Source organism: Elephantulus edwardii, unplaced genomic scaffold (genome assembly GCF_000299155.1).
Source record: "Elephantulus edwardii isolate Elephantulus edwardi_28Jun2011 unplaced genomic scaffold, EleEdw1.0 scaffold00082, whole genome shotgun sequence".
Classification (NCBI taxonomy): Eukaryota; Metazoa; Chordata; class Mammalia; order Macroscelidea; family Macroscelididae; genus Elephantulus; species Elephantulus edwardii.
This window is the reverse complement of record NW_006399832.1, coordinates 8,592,379-8,602,117: the sequence shown is the minus strand read 5'-3', so window position 1 is coordinate 8,602,117 and position 9,739 is coordinate 8,592,379.

Here is a 9,739-nt window from a genome sequence, read left to right as displayed (position 1 = left end):
CCATTTCCTTTTCTGCTGGATTGAGACAAATATTTTCTGTTGTGTTCACCCAAGAACTCCTGCAATAATACACCGGCAAATCTATTTGTAACACTTTACAGAAAAGAAGTAAAATGCTCTCAATGTAAATGATTCTAACAAATTCAATATGAAAAGATGCATATTCCAATAAAGAAAAGGGCAAATGGCATGACCAAACAATTTCCCAAGGAGAGAATACAAATGGCCAATAAACATAGGAGAAGACATCAGTTCTTAGATCTCCAATATTCGAAAACTTTGAAATATTGTTAAGGTCCAGTCTTGGCAAAGATTAAAAGTGGCAACACCCAGTGATAGTGGGTAGGGAATAAGTGGTTGGATGTTGTTCTTGTTTACCAATGAGTCAGAACCGGCCCACATCTGACTCTCCAGAGGGTTTTCGGAGCTAGTAAATTACATAAGAGGAAATTGTCCATCTTTCTTCTGTGGAGCTGCTGGCCGGTTCAAACCATGAACCTTTGTGTAGGCAGCGAAATTCCTTTTCACTCAGCCACAGAGCTCCCCTAAATTGTTGGTAGGGGTGTAAAATGCGACAACTTTTCTGGTAGCAGTGAATTTGAGCCATTGGCCCAGAAATTTTGTCATAGAATATTATTTTTTTAAAGAAGATTGTAATCCATTAGTTCAGAATTCAAATAGTGTCTTGGAATAGTCAGTTCATATAATTTAAAAGTAATTGCATAGTTAGTATAGTTTCAAAAATAAGTTAAACCGTTTTCTTCATTTTCTCAGCCACAACAGAAAGGGTGGGATCACAGAATTACATTGTACATCTCTATTTATCCTCTCCTCCAGAACTTCATTCATCTTCATGGAAGGAATTTCTCTTAATGACTTGCATTAATGTCATGACTTATTGTCATATCTTTGGATTTATTCTGTTTAAGGTTTGTTCCTCTTCATGAATTTGTTGGTCTAAGTCTATAGCCATTATTTCTTGGAACACTTTGTTTGCCTTGCTCTTTCTTTTCTCCTTTGCAGATTTAATGATATCAATGATATTTCTTCCATTATTGTCCTACAGGTCTTTGAAGTTCTGTTAATTCTTTTATCCAGTCTGTTTTCTCTGTGTTGTCCATACTGAGTCATTTCTATTTTTTTGTCTTTCAGGTCTGATACTTTTCCACTGTACCTGTCTGTCTGCTGTTGAGTTCATAAGCTGAAACTTATTTTGCTTATTGGTGTGTTTTTTTTTTAGTTCTAACATTTACACTTGATTCTTTTTCATATCTTCTATCTCTGTGCTGAGACATGCTTTATTACACTCCCTCATTTGTTCAAACTTGTTATTGGTTTCTCATAGAAATATTTTTATGACTTTTTAAAAAATATTTCTGGTAGGTAAATCTGGTCTCTCTGGCATCATGATTGGGCATAAATTGATTGTCTTTTTTCATTCTTCATTCTTGGCATGATGATCTATTTTTTTATTGAAATCTGGACTTTACTATGTTATGGTATAAGAGCTTATTTAAACCTTCCATTTTTCTGTCTTCTTCAAACAATGTACCAGCAAGGGAAAGATGGCACTACTTTGCAACTTCCAAGTGGTGGTAGAAGTCCAAAACTTCCCTTGGAGGACTCTACCCTTTGGCCTCTTGTGACACCAAAGAAGTTGGCTCCTCATTACCATTTATTGAAGGTAGGAGCTCCAATCTCCACCTAATCTCCACTTTCACCATCATAGTGGGTCTGACCTCTCTTTTGCTGAACAGTAGTGACGGTCATGACTAGTTTTCCTCCAGCACCATCTCACTTGGAGTGGGGAGAGATACCATTGTTACTGCCTGATAGAGGTAGACATGTAGGTTCCCCAAGTTGTCTCCACTGACTTTATAGGGAAATAGGTGGGAAAGTGTCCACATTACTGGCCAGAAGTGTATGAAAGTACTACTCCCCACTTTGCCTCTGACATTACCTCAGGAAGAGTGTATGAGTCTTCAGAGATTGACAGAGTTGGACGTCTAGGTTCCCCAATTAGTCTTTGCTAATTTGCTCTAGCTAGTGGTACATGTCACATTTGTGTGTGTGTGTGTGTGTGTGTGTGTGATGTTCAATAGGATTACAATTGCTATTCTGTAAAAGTTTTCTGTCTTGCTTGTTTGCCTCTTTCCTGATCTTTTGGCTTTTGTTGAATATTTTTGTTTGTACCTTTTGCTATTTCCAGATGTACCACCTTCTCCTAGTTCAAATTTGAGTGGGATAAATGACCAAAAAGAAAAGCAAATAAATTCACTAATGTATCATTCCTGAGGTTCTGAGGTCTCTAGTCAGTTCACCACTTTCTCCTCACCTTTCAAAGTCATCTTACTACTGTTTTACTAGGACCAGAGGATTAGTTACAATGAGAGGAGTAAGAAAAGTATGTCTACTTCATGAGTGAACAAGTTCTGTAATTGAGGAAATTTTCCACATATAGCTTAAACGAAGGAAAGGCATGTTTACAAAGCTTCAAAAGGAAGAGAAGATACTTCTTTTTAAGGTTCTTATTTCTGCAGTTATATTGACCTTTAAAAAATATTTAGGTACATATTTTCCCCCTATATAATAATAATTTGAACATTTTTTTCCTGTTTCCTTTAAGTTCAGCATTTCCAATTCCGCTGTGCAGTCTTTGGCAAAGTCTATACCTTATACTTCCCCCCCCCCAGTCTGGTTAACCACATAGACGGTGTCCAATAATTACTGAGTGAACACATGAAAAGAATATCTACCACAGTACAAGCAATATGGAACTTAAGAGGGATGTGGAGGGGGCAATCACCATGACCTCAAGGGACTCAAAGTCTAGCACAGAGTGAATTACCTCTGACATCTCTCTTATATCAAGTCCACCAACTAGATCTTATGTGACACAAATGACAACTTGGCTCACTATATGAGATATGTATCCCAGCTTGTAATCGTAGCATGTGCTGTTCTGGGCTTTTTCCTAAGTTGACTAGTGCTTGAATATGATGGTAGCTGAAACATTATTTAAGTTTTCTCCCTCATATTTTTTTAAATAGTTGTGAATGTTGTTAAGTACTGTTAATCATTCTTGACTCATTGTGACCCCATGTGACAGAGTAACATGATCCTATGTGCTTTTTTTGCCTGTAATTTTTATGAAAACCGATTGTCAGATCCTTCTCCCACAGAACACTTAGGTGGGTTATAATTGCTAACTTGTGCATCACCAGGAATCTCTTCTTTGATTACTCTCTGGAAAAGACTGCTATCTAAATTAGATCAAGCATGTAGTCAAGATACGTTGAAAATAACTAGAAAGTGAAATTTAGAAACAAGGGACTGTTAAAGATAATGTGTCACTGGTGACATAATTTAGGCTTGAGATTGAGTGATAGAATAGTATGCATTCAATGGTTTATTCATTGCAAATACCTGTTTTTAAAGACATAAATAGTGATTATACACATGGACCTCACTTGATGAACTACATAGAAATCAAACAGACAATATCTATGAAAAGAATTGATGAAGAAGTTCAATATCAGCATTCAAAAGAAAGACACTGATCTTAGAACATACCATCAATTACTCATTTGCAAATTCAAATTGAAGGGAAAAAATTAAAACAAGCAGATGAGAATCAAAATATGAACTCGATTTTTATCTCAACTGAATTTAAAAATTATCTTACAAATGGATTTTCTGCATTGAACACTAAAGACTGAAGATCATATGAGTTACGGAATGACATCAAGGACATTCATCATCCATGAAGATGGCAAAAGGTCATCATAAAGACAAGTGGATGTCAGAGAGAGTGAAACTTGAACTAGAACATCAAGAGGCTAAAACAAATGATGAAGACAGCTGAACAAAAATGTCAAAGAGCAGTTTAAGAAGATAAGGCAAAACATTATAATTCTAGCAAGAAGCTAGAGTTAGAAAACCAAAACAGGAGAACACACATGACATTTCTCAAGCTGAAAGAGCTAAAAAACAGATTCAAGCTTTAAGTTGTAATATTGTCGTTGTTGTGTACCATAGAGTTGGAACGAGCCCATAGCTCACCTTCCAGGGGTTTTCAGAGGCAGTTAATTGAATGTGAGGAGATTGCCCATCTTTCTCCTGTGGAGCAGCTAATGGTCTCAAACCGTGTGCCTTTGGGATTGCAGCGGATTTTATAGGCAAAGTAGTTATTGGATGATGCAGGAAACATAAAAAAGAAGATGGAAGAACTAGATGGAGTTCCTGTACCAAAAAGAACAGGTCAACAAGTAACCATTTCAGGAAGTAGTATATAACAATAAAAAAAAAACCCCAAACCAAAAACTAAAATAACCCCAAAACCCCAGTGGTAGTTAAAGAAGAAATTCAAGATGCATTGAAGGCATTAGCAAAAGTAAAGTCTCAGTAATTGATGGGATACAAACAGATAGGGCCTTTCATGTGTTCATTAACATGCCGAGAAACTTGGAAGACAAATACCTGGCCAAGTGACTAGTTGAGATTCATATTTGTTCCCATTTCGATAAAAGGTAATCCAGCAGATTGTAGACATCAGATTGAAGAATATCATTAATATCACATTCAAGTAAAAATCTTGCTGAAGATTATGAAAAAGCAACTAGAACAGTATTTCAACAGGGAACTTTCAGAAATGCAACCTGGATCCAGAAAAGGCTGTGAATTCTGAAAAAGATACAGCTGATGTAAGATCTTGATTAAGAGCTAAGAATACCAGAAAACTGTTTTATTGACAATGCAAAGTCTTTTGTCTATGTAAATTACAACAGATTACGGATAACCTTGAGAAGAATGAGAATATTAGAACATTTAGTTGTTCTCCTGAGAAACTTATACCTAAACTAAGAGACAGTTGTGTGAAAAGAACAAGGGAACACTACATGGATCAAAACCAGGAAAAGCTCTATTGTATATTACATCAAAACAGATGAGGGAGAGAACTGTTTAAAAGGGATATATGATTATGTATTATTGTCATGACAGGAGTCCAGAATGAAGGCTGCATAGTGGAGTGGACTTGGGGGAAGGGATGGTATAACAATGAGAGAATTTTTCTTTTACTTTTCAAAGAGAAGAGCAAACTGGGTGTAGGGGAGGTTGGGCAGGAAGAAAAGTGCAGCAATGAATGAATGGAAATCCAAAGTCTCTGTAAATTTTCACTGAAATTAATTAAAAAAGGAGAAAAAACTCAGGAAAGGGGGTGTATTCTATATCTATATAATCTGTATGCTGAACAAATAATTTGAGAAACAGGTTTATATGAAGAAAAACATGGCATCAGGATTGGAGGAATACTTATCAACAACCTGCACTATGTAATACCACAATCTTACTATCAGGAAGAGAAGACTTGAAGCACTTACTAGAAGATCAAAGACAATAGCCTTCAATGTGGATTACATCTCAACATTAAGAAAAGAAAAATCTTTACCACTGGACCAACAAGCAACACCATGGTAAAGGAAGAAAATATTACAATTGCTAAATATTTCATTTTACTTCGACCCGCAATCAACACTTTTGGCTAGAAATTAAAAGACACAGGCCATGTTCTTTGCTATCACTTGTTATGCATCAGAGATTTGGACAATGACTAAGGGGGATAGAACGAGAATTGATGCCTTTGAGCTTTGGTGCTGGAGAAGAGTATTGAGGGTACCATGGGCTGCTAGGAAAACAAACAGATTCATGCTGGAAAGGGTCAAACTGGGATGCTTCTTGGAGGCAAGGATTCTAAGGTTCTGTTTAACATACTTTGGACATGTTGCAAGGAGGGACAGGACCTTGGAAAGGAAAATCATGCTTGGTAGGGTGGAGGGACAGTGCAGAAGGGGAAGGCGCCCAAAAGGTGGATTGATTCAATGATTGGGGTAATCGGGATGGGTGTATCAGAGACAGTGCGATTGGCATAGGACAGAGCAGAGTTTAGGACTGTTGTACATAGGGTCGCTATGAGTGGCAAGCGACTCAATGGCACATAACAACAAGAACATTACATTGAGGAAGACTACGGTCAAAGACCTCTCCAAAATGCTAAAAAGTAAGGAAGTCAGTTTGAAGACCAAGGTGTACCTGATCCAACCCGTATTATTTTCAACTGTTTTGGGGGCATACTGCAAAATGACTAGGGATAATTAAGGAGTTGCAATGCCTTTGAATTTTGGTGTTGAGAGAGAGTCTTGAGTATCCCATGAGTTGCCAAAAAAAAAAAAAATCAACCCAAATCTGTCTTGGAGGAAGTGCAATCAGGGTGCTTGTTAAAGGAATGAATGGCAGAACTTGCTTCTCACATGCTTTGGGCATTTGTTCCGGATAGGTCAGTCTTGGAAAAAGATGTCATGAAAAAAGGTGGAGAACCATCAAAAGAAAAGCAGATAGATTGATATTGAGTCTGTAACAGTGGGCTCAAGCATGTAAGATATTATGAAGATGATGCAGATAAGGCAAGGTTCAGACCTGTTGTTCAGAGGGTCACTTTGGTGATCAAGTGGTAAGGAACTATGACACCAGCCAAAAACCATCATTAAAATCCACCAGATATTCTGTGGGAAAAAGACGGGTAATCTCCTCCCATTAGTTGGTTCCAATATTACAGCCCATACAATGTGTAGTAATTGACTCTATGGCACATAACACAATAACTGGAACTTATGTAACTGTGAACTTAGTAGGCTCTTTTTCACAGAAGAAACATGAGGGCTAACCTGCACTTTTATTTCAAAGCATCTTTCCAATTGAGCCTAAAGGAAGGTCAGAGTAGACGAATCTTTGTCTTGGTCTCCCACTTAAATTTTAACTTCTCAGCCGAACTCTTCCATAGACTGTTAATAATAAATCCAGATGCTTATAGTTCATGTAGAGCTGACCTTATCATGGCCTCCTAGAATGTCACAGTTGTGATTTACACCTGTGGAGTTTACTTTTGAGTACCCAAACCTCCTGGTCATCTACTTCTTTCTTTAAGTCTTCAAGTGAAATGTTCTAGTTGTCATAGTCATTAAAGTTAATAAGTAACTCTCAGCCTTTAGAGGATTCTAATTGGTAGCAACCTTACAGGATAGAGTAGAATTATACCCCACAGAGCTCTCAAGGCTGTACATATTTTTATAGCAGTACACTGCTTCAGCTTTGTCCTTCAGAGAGTTGGCGGGTTCCTTCCATTGACCTTTAAGTTAATAGCCAACTGCTTTAACCATTGTATCAACAGCACCACTTTTTCAGTGGGTAGAAAGACAAGATTGTCACTATGTCCAGAATGCAGGAGATGTTTGGGTATGTAACGTCTTTGCACCTTTTCACAAGGATACCATAAAGATTACTTCCTTTCATTTTGTAAATCATGCATATCTATCAGAAGAAACTTTTCAGAGGGTAGTTCATTTGGGGGGAAAAGAACCATCCTTGGGCTTCTAAACTATAAGGTTTAAACTTCAGTTCCCAGCATCTGAACTCTTGGTTGATTAATACAAATCAAATCTTCACATTTTCAGTGTTTTTCTCCTTTCCAGTCTCAATCCAAATCTCAAGGACAATATGCAGAAATTATTTCATTAAAATGAGAGAACTTGTTAAATTCCTCCAGAGAATTAACATGGAGGTAATGTAATAGTTAGCTCTGCTTGTGGCTGCCTTTAGCTTTTTTATTTTCATCTTTTATGTCTACTTTTACAGCAACTATTTTCATTTCCATTTGCAAGTATTTTACAATTTTGTTTAGGAAGGGTTTGGGATGGCAGTATATGTTGTTGTTTATACTGCTGTTGTTAAGTGCCCTCAAATTGACTACAACTCATAGCAATCCTGTGGTTAACATCTGAGCTTTGCCCTCACCTGCATCAGTCATGCTCTGTCATGATCAAGCCCAATGTGGTAATCACTGAGTCAATCAACTTTTTTATAATTTTCCCCTCTTTTGTGTAACCTTTACTTTTGCCAGCCTGATATATTTCTCTAAGGACTTGTTTCTCCTAAAAATACATCCAAAGAAAGTGAGACAAAGTTTTACCATCCTTGCCTCCAAGGGGCACTCTGGCTATACTTTCTTCAAGACAGCTTTGTTTGTTCTGGAGCAGTTCATGGGATATACAACACCATGCTTTGCCAACACCACAATAAAAAAATATCAGTTCTCTTTTGCTGCCTTAATTATTGTCTAACTTTCAGACTAATAGGAAAGCATTTGAAAATGCCAAAGCTCAGATCAGGAACACCTTAGTCATTAAACTGGCATCCTTGTTCCTTACCAATCTGAATAGGTCCTTGACAGCAGATTTTCCCAATGCAACACAACTTTCAATTTCGTAAGTGCTGAAACCAAGCATATTATTGATTGCAAACTCAAGCAAAATGAAAGTATTGACCACTTTAATATTTTCTCCAACTATCCACAAGTCCAGGCTGGGTTTAGAAGGGGTCGTGGTACTACGGATATTGTAGCTGATGTTAGATGGATCTTAGCTGAAAGCAGAGAATATGAGAAGAATGTATATCTGTGTTTTATTGATTATGCAAAGGCGTTTGACTGTGTGGATCATAACAAACTGTGGCTGACTCTGAGAAGAATGGGAATCCCAGAACACTTGATCATGCTAATGCGAAACCTATACTTGGACAGTCGTCAGAACATAGCAGGGAAACACTGCATGGTTCAAAACTGGTAAAGGTGTACCCCAAGGATGTATTCTATCTCCATAGCTTTTCAACCTGTATGCGGAACAGATTATCCAAGAGGCCGGGCTCTATGAGGATTAGTGTGATGTCAGGATTGTTGGGAGATCTATTAACAATTTGCGTTATGCAGATGACACAACACTGCTTGCTGAAACTGAGGAGAACCTGAAATGCTTGTTGCAGAGGGTCAAGGACTGCAGCCTTCAGTATGTATTGAGGCTCAATGTCAAGAAGACAAAGATTCTCCCCACTGGACCAATTGGCAGCATCAGGATGGATGGTGAAGAGATTGAGATTGTTAACAACTTTAGTCTACTTGGCTCCACAGTCAACAAACAGTCTTGGCACCAGTAGCCAGAAAGTCAAAAAACGTATTGCGATGGGAAAGTCTGCAGTTAGGGACCTCTCCAGGGTACTGAAGAGCAATGGTGTCACTCTGGAGACTAAGGTGCGTCTGATACAGGCCATGGTCTTTGCAACCACTTGTTATGCATCAGAGAGTTAGACAATGACTAGGGAGGATAAAAGAATTGATGCCTTTGAGCTGTGGTGCTGGAGAAGAGTATTGAACGTACCATGGACTACCAAGAAAACAAACATAATTCGTTCTGAAGAGGGCTAAACCAGGCCGCTCCTTGGAGGCAAGGATTCTGGGGCTTCATCTGACATACTTTGGACAGGTTGTAAGGAAGGACAAGTCCTTGGAGAGGGACATCATGCTTGGTAGAGTGGAGGGACGGCACAAGAGGGGAAGGCCCTCTATGAGGTGGATTGATTCAGTGACTGGGGTAATCGGGATGGGTGTGTCAGAGGCAGTGTGATTGGCACAAGACAGAGCAGAGTTTAGGGCTGTTGTACATAGGGTCGCTATGAGTCGCAACCACAACAATCATGATATTACATACTTGCCCAGTGGCGAGGATTTTTGCTTTTGGGGAGAGCTTATCTGAGTTGGATATTTATTGTTAAGTAGAATGTGTAAGGAGTTATGTTATTAACTTGAAGGCAGGTGGTGGAATCCACTGGCCACTTCGTGGGGGAAAGATGGGCA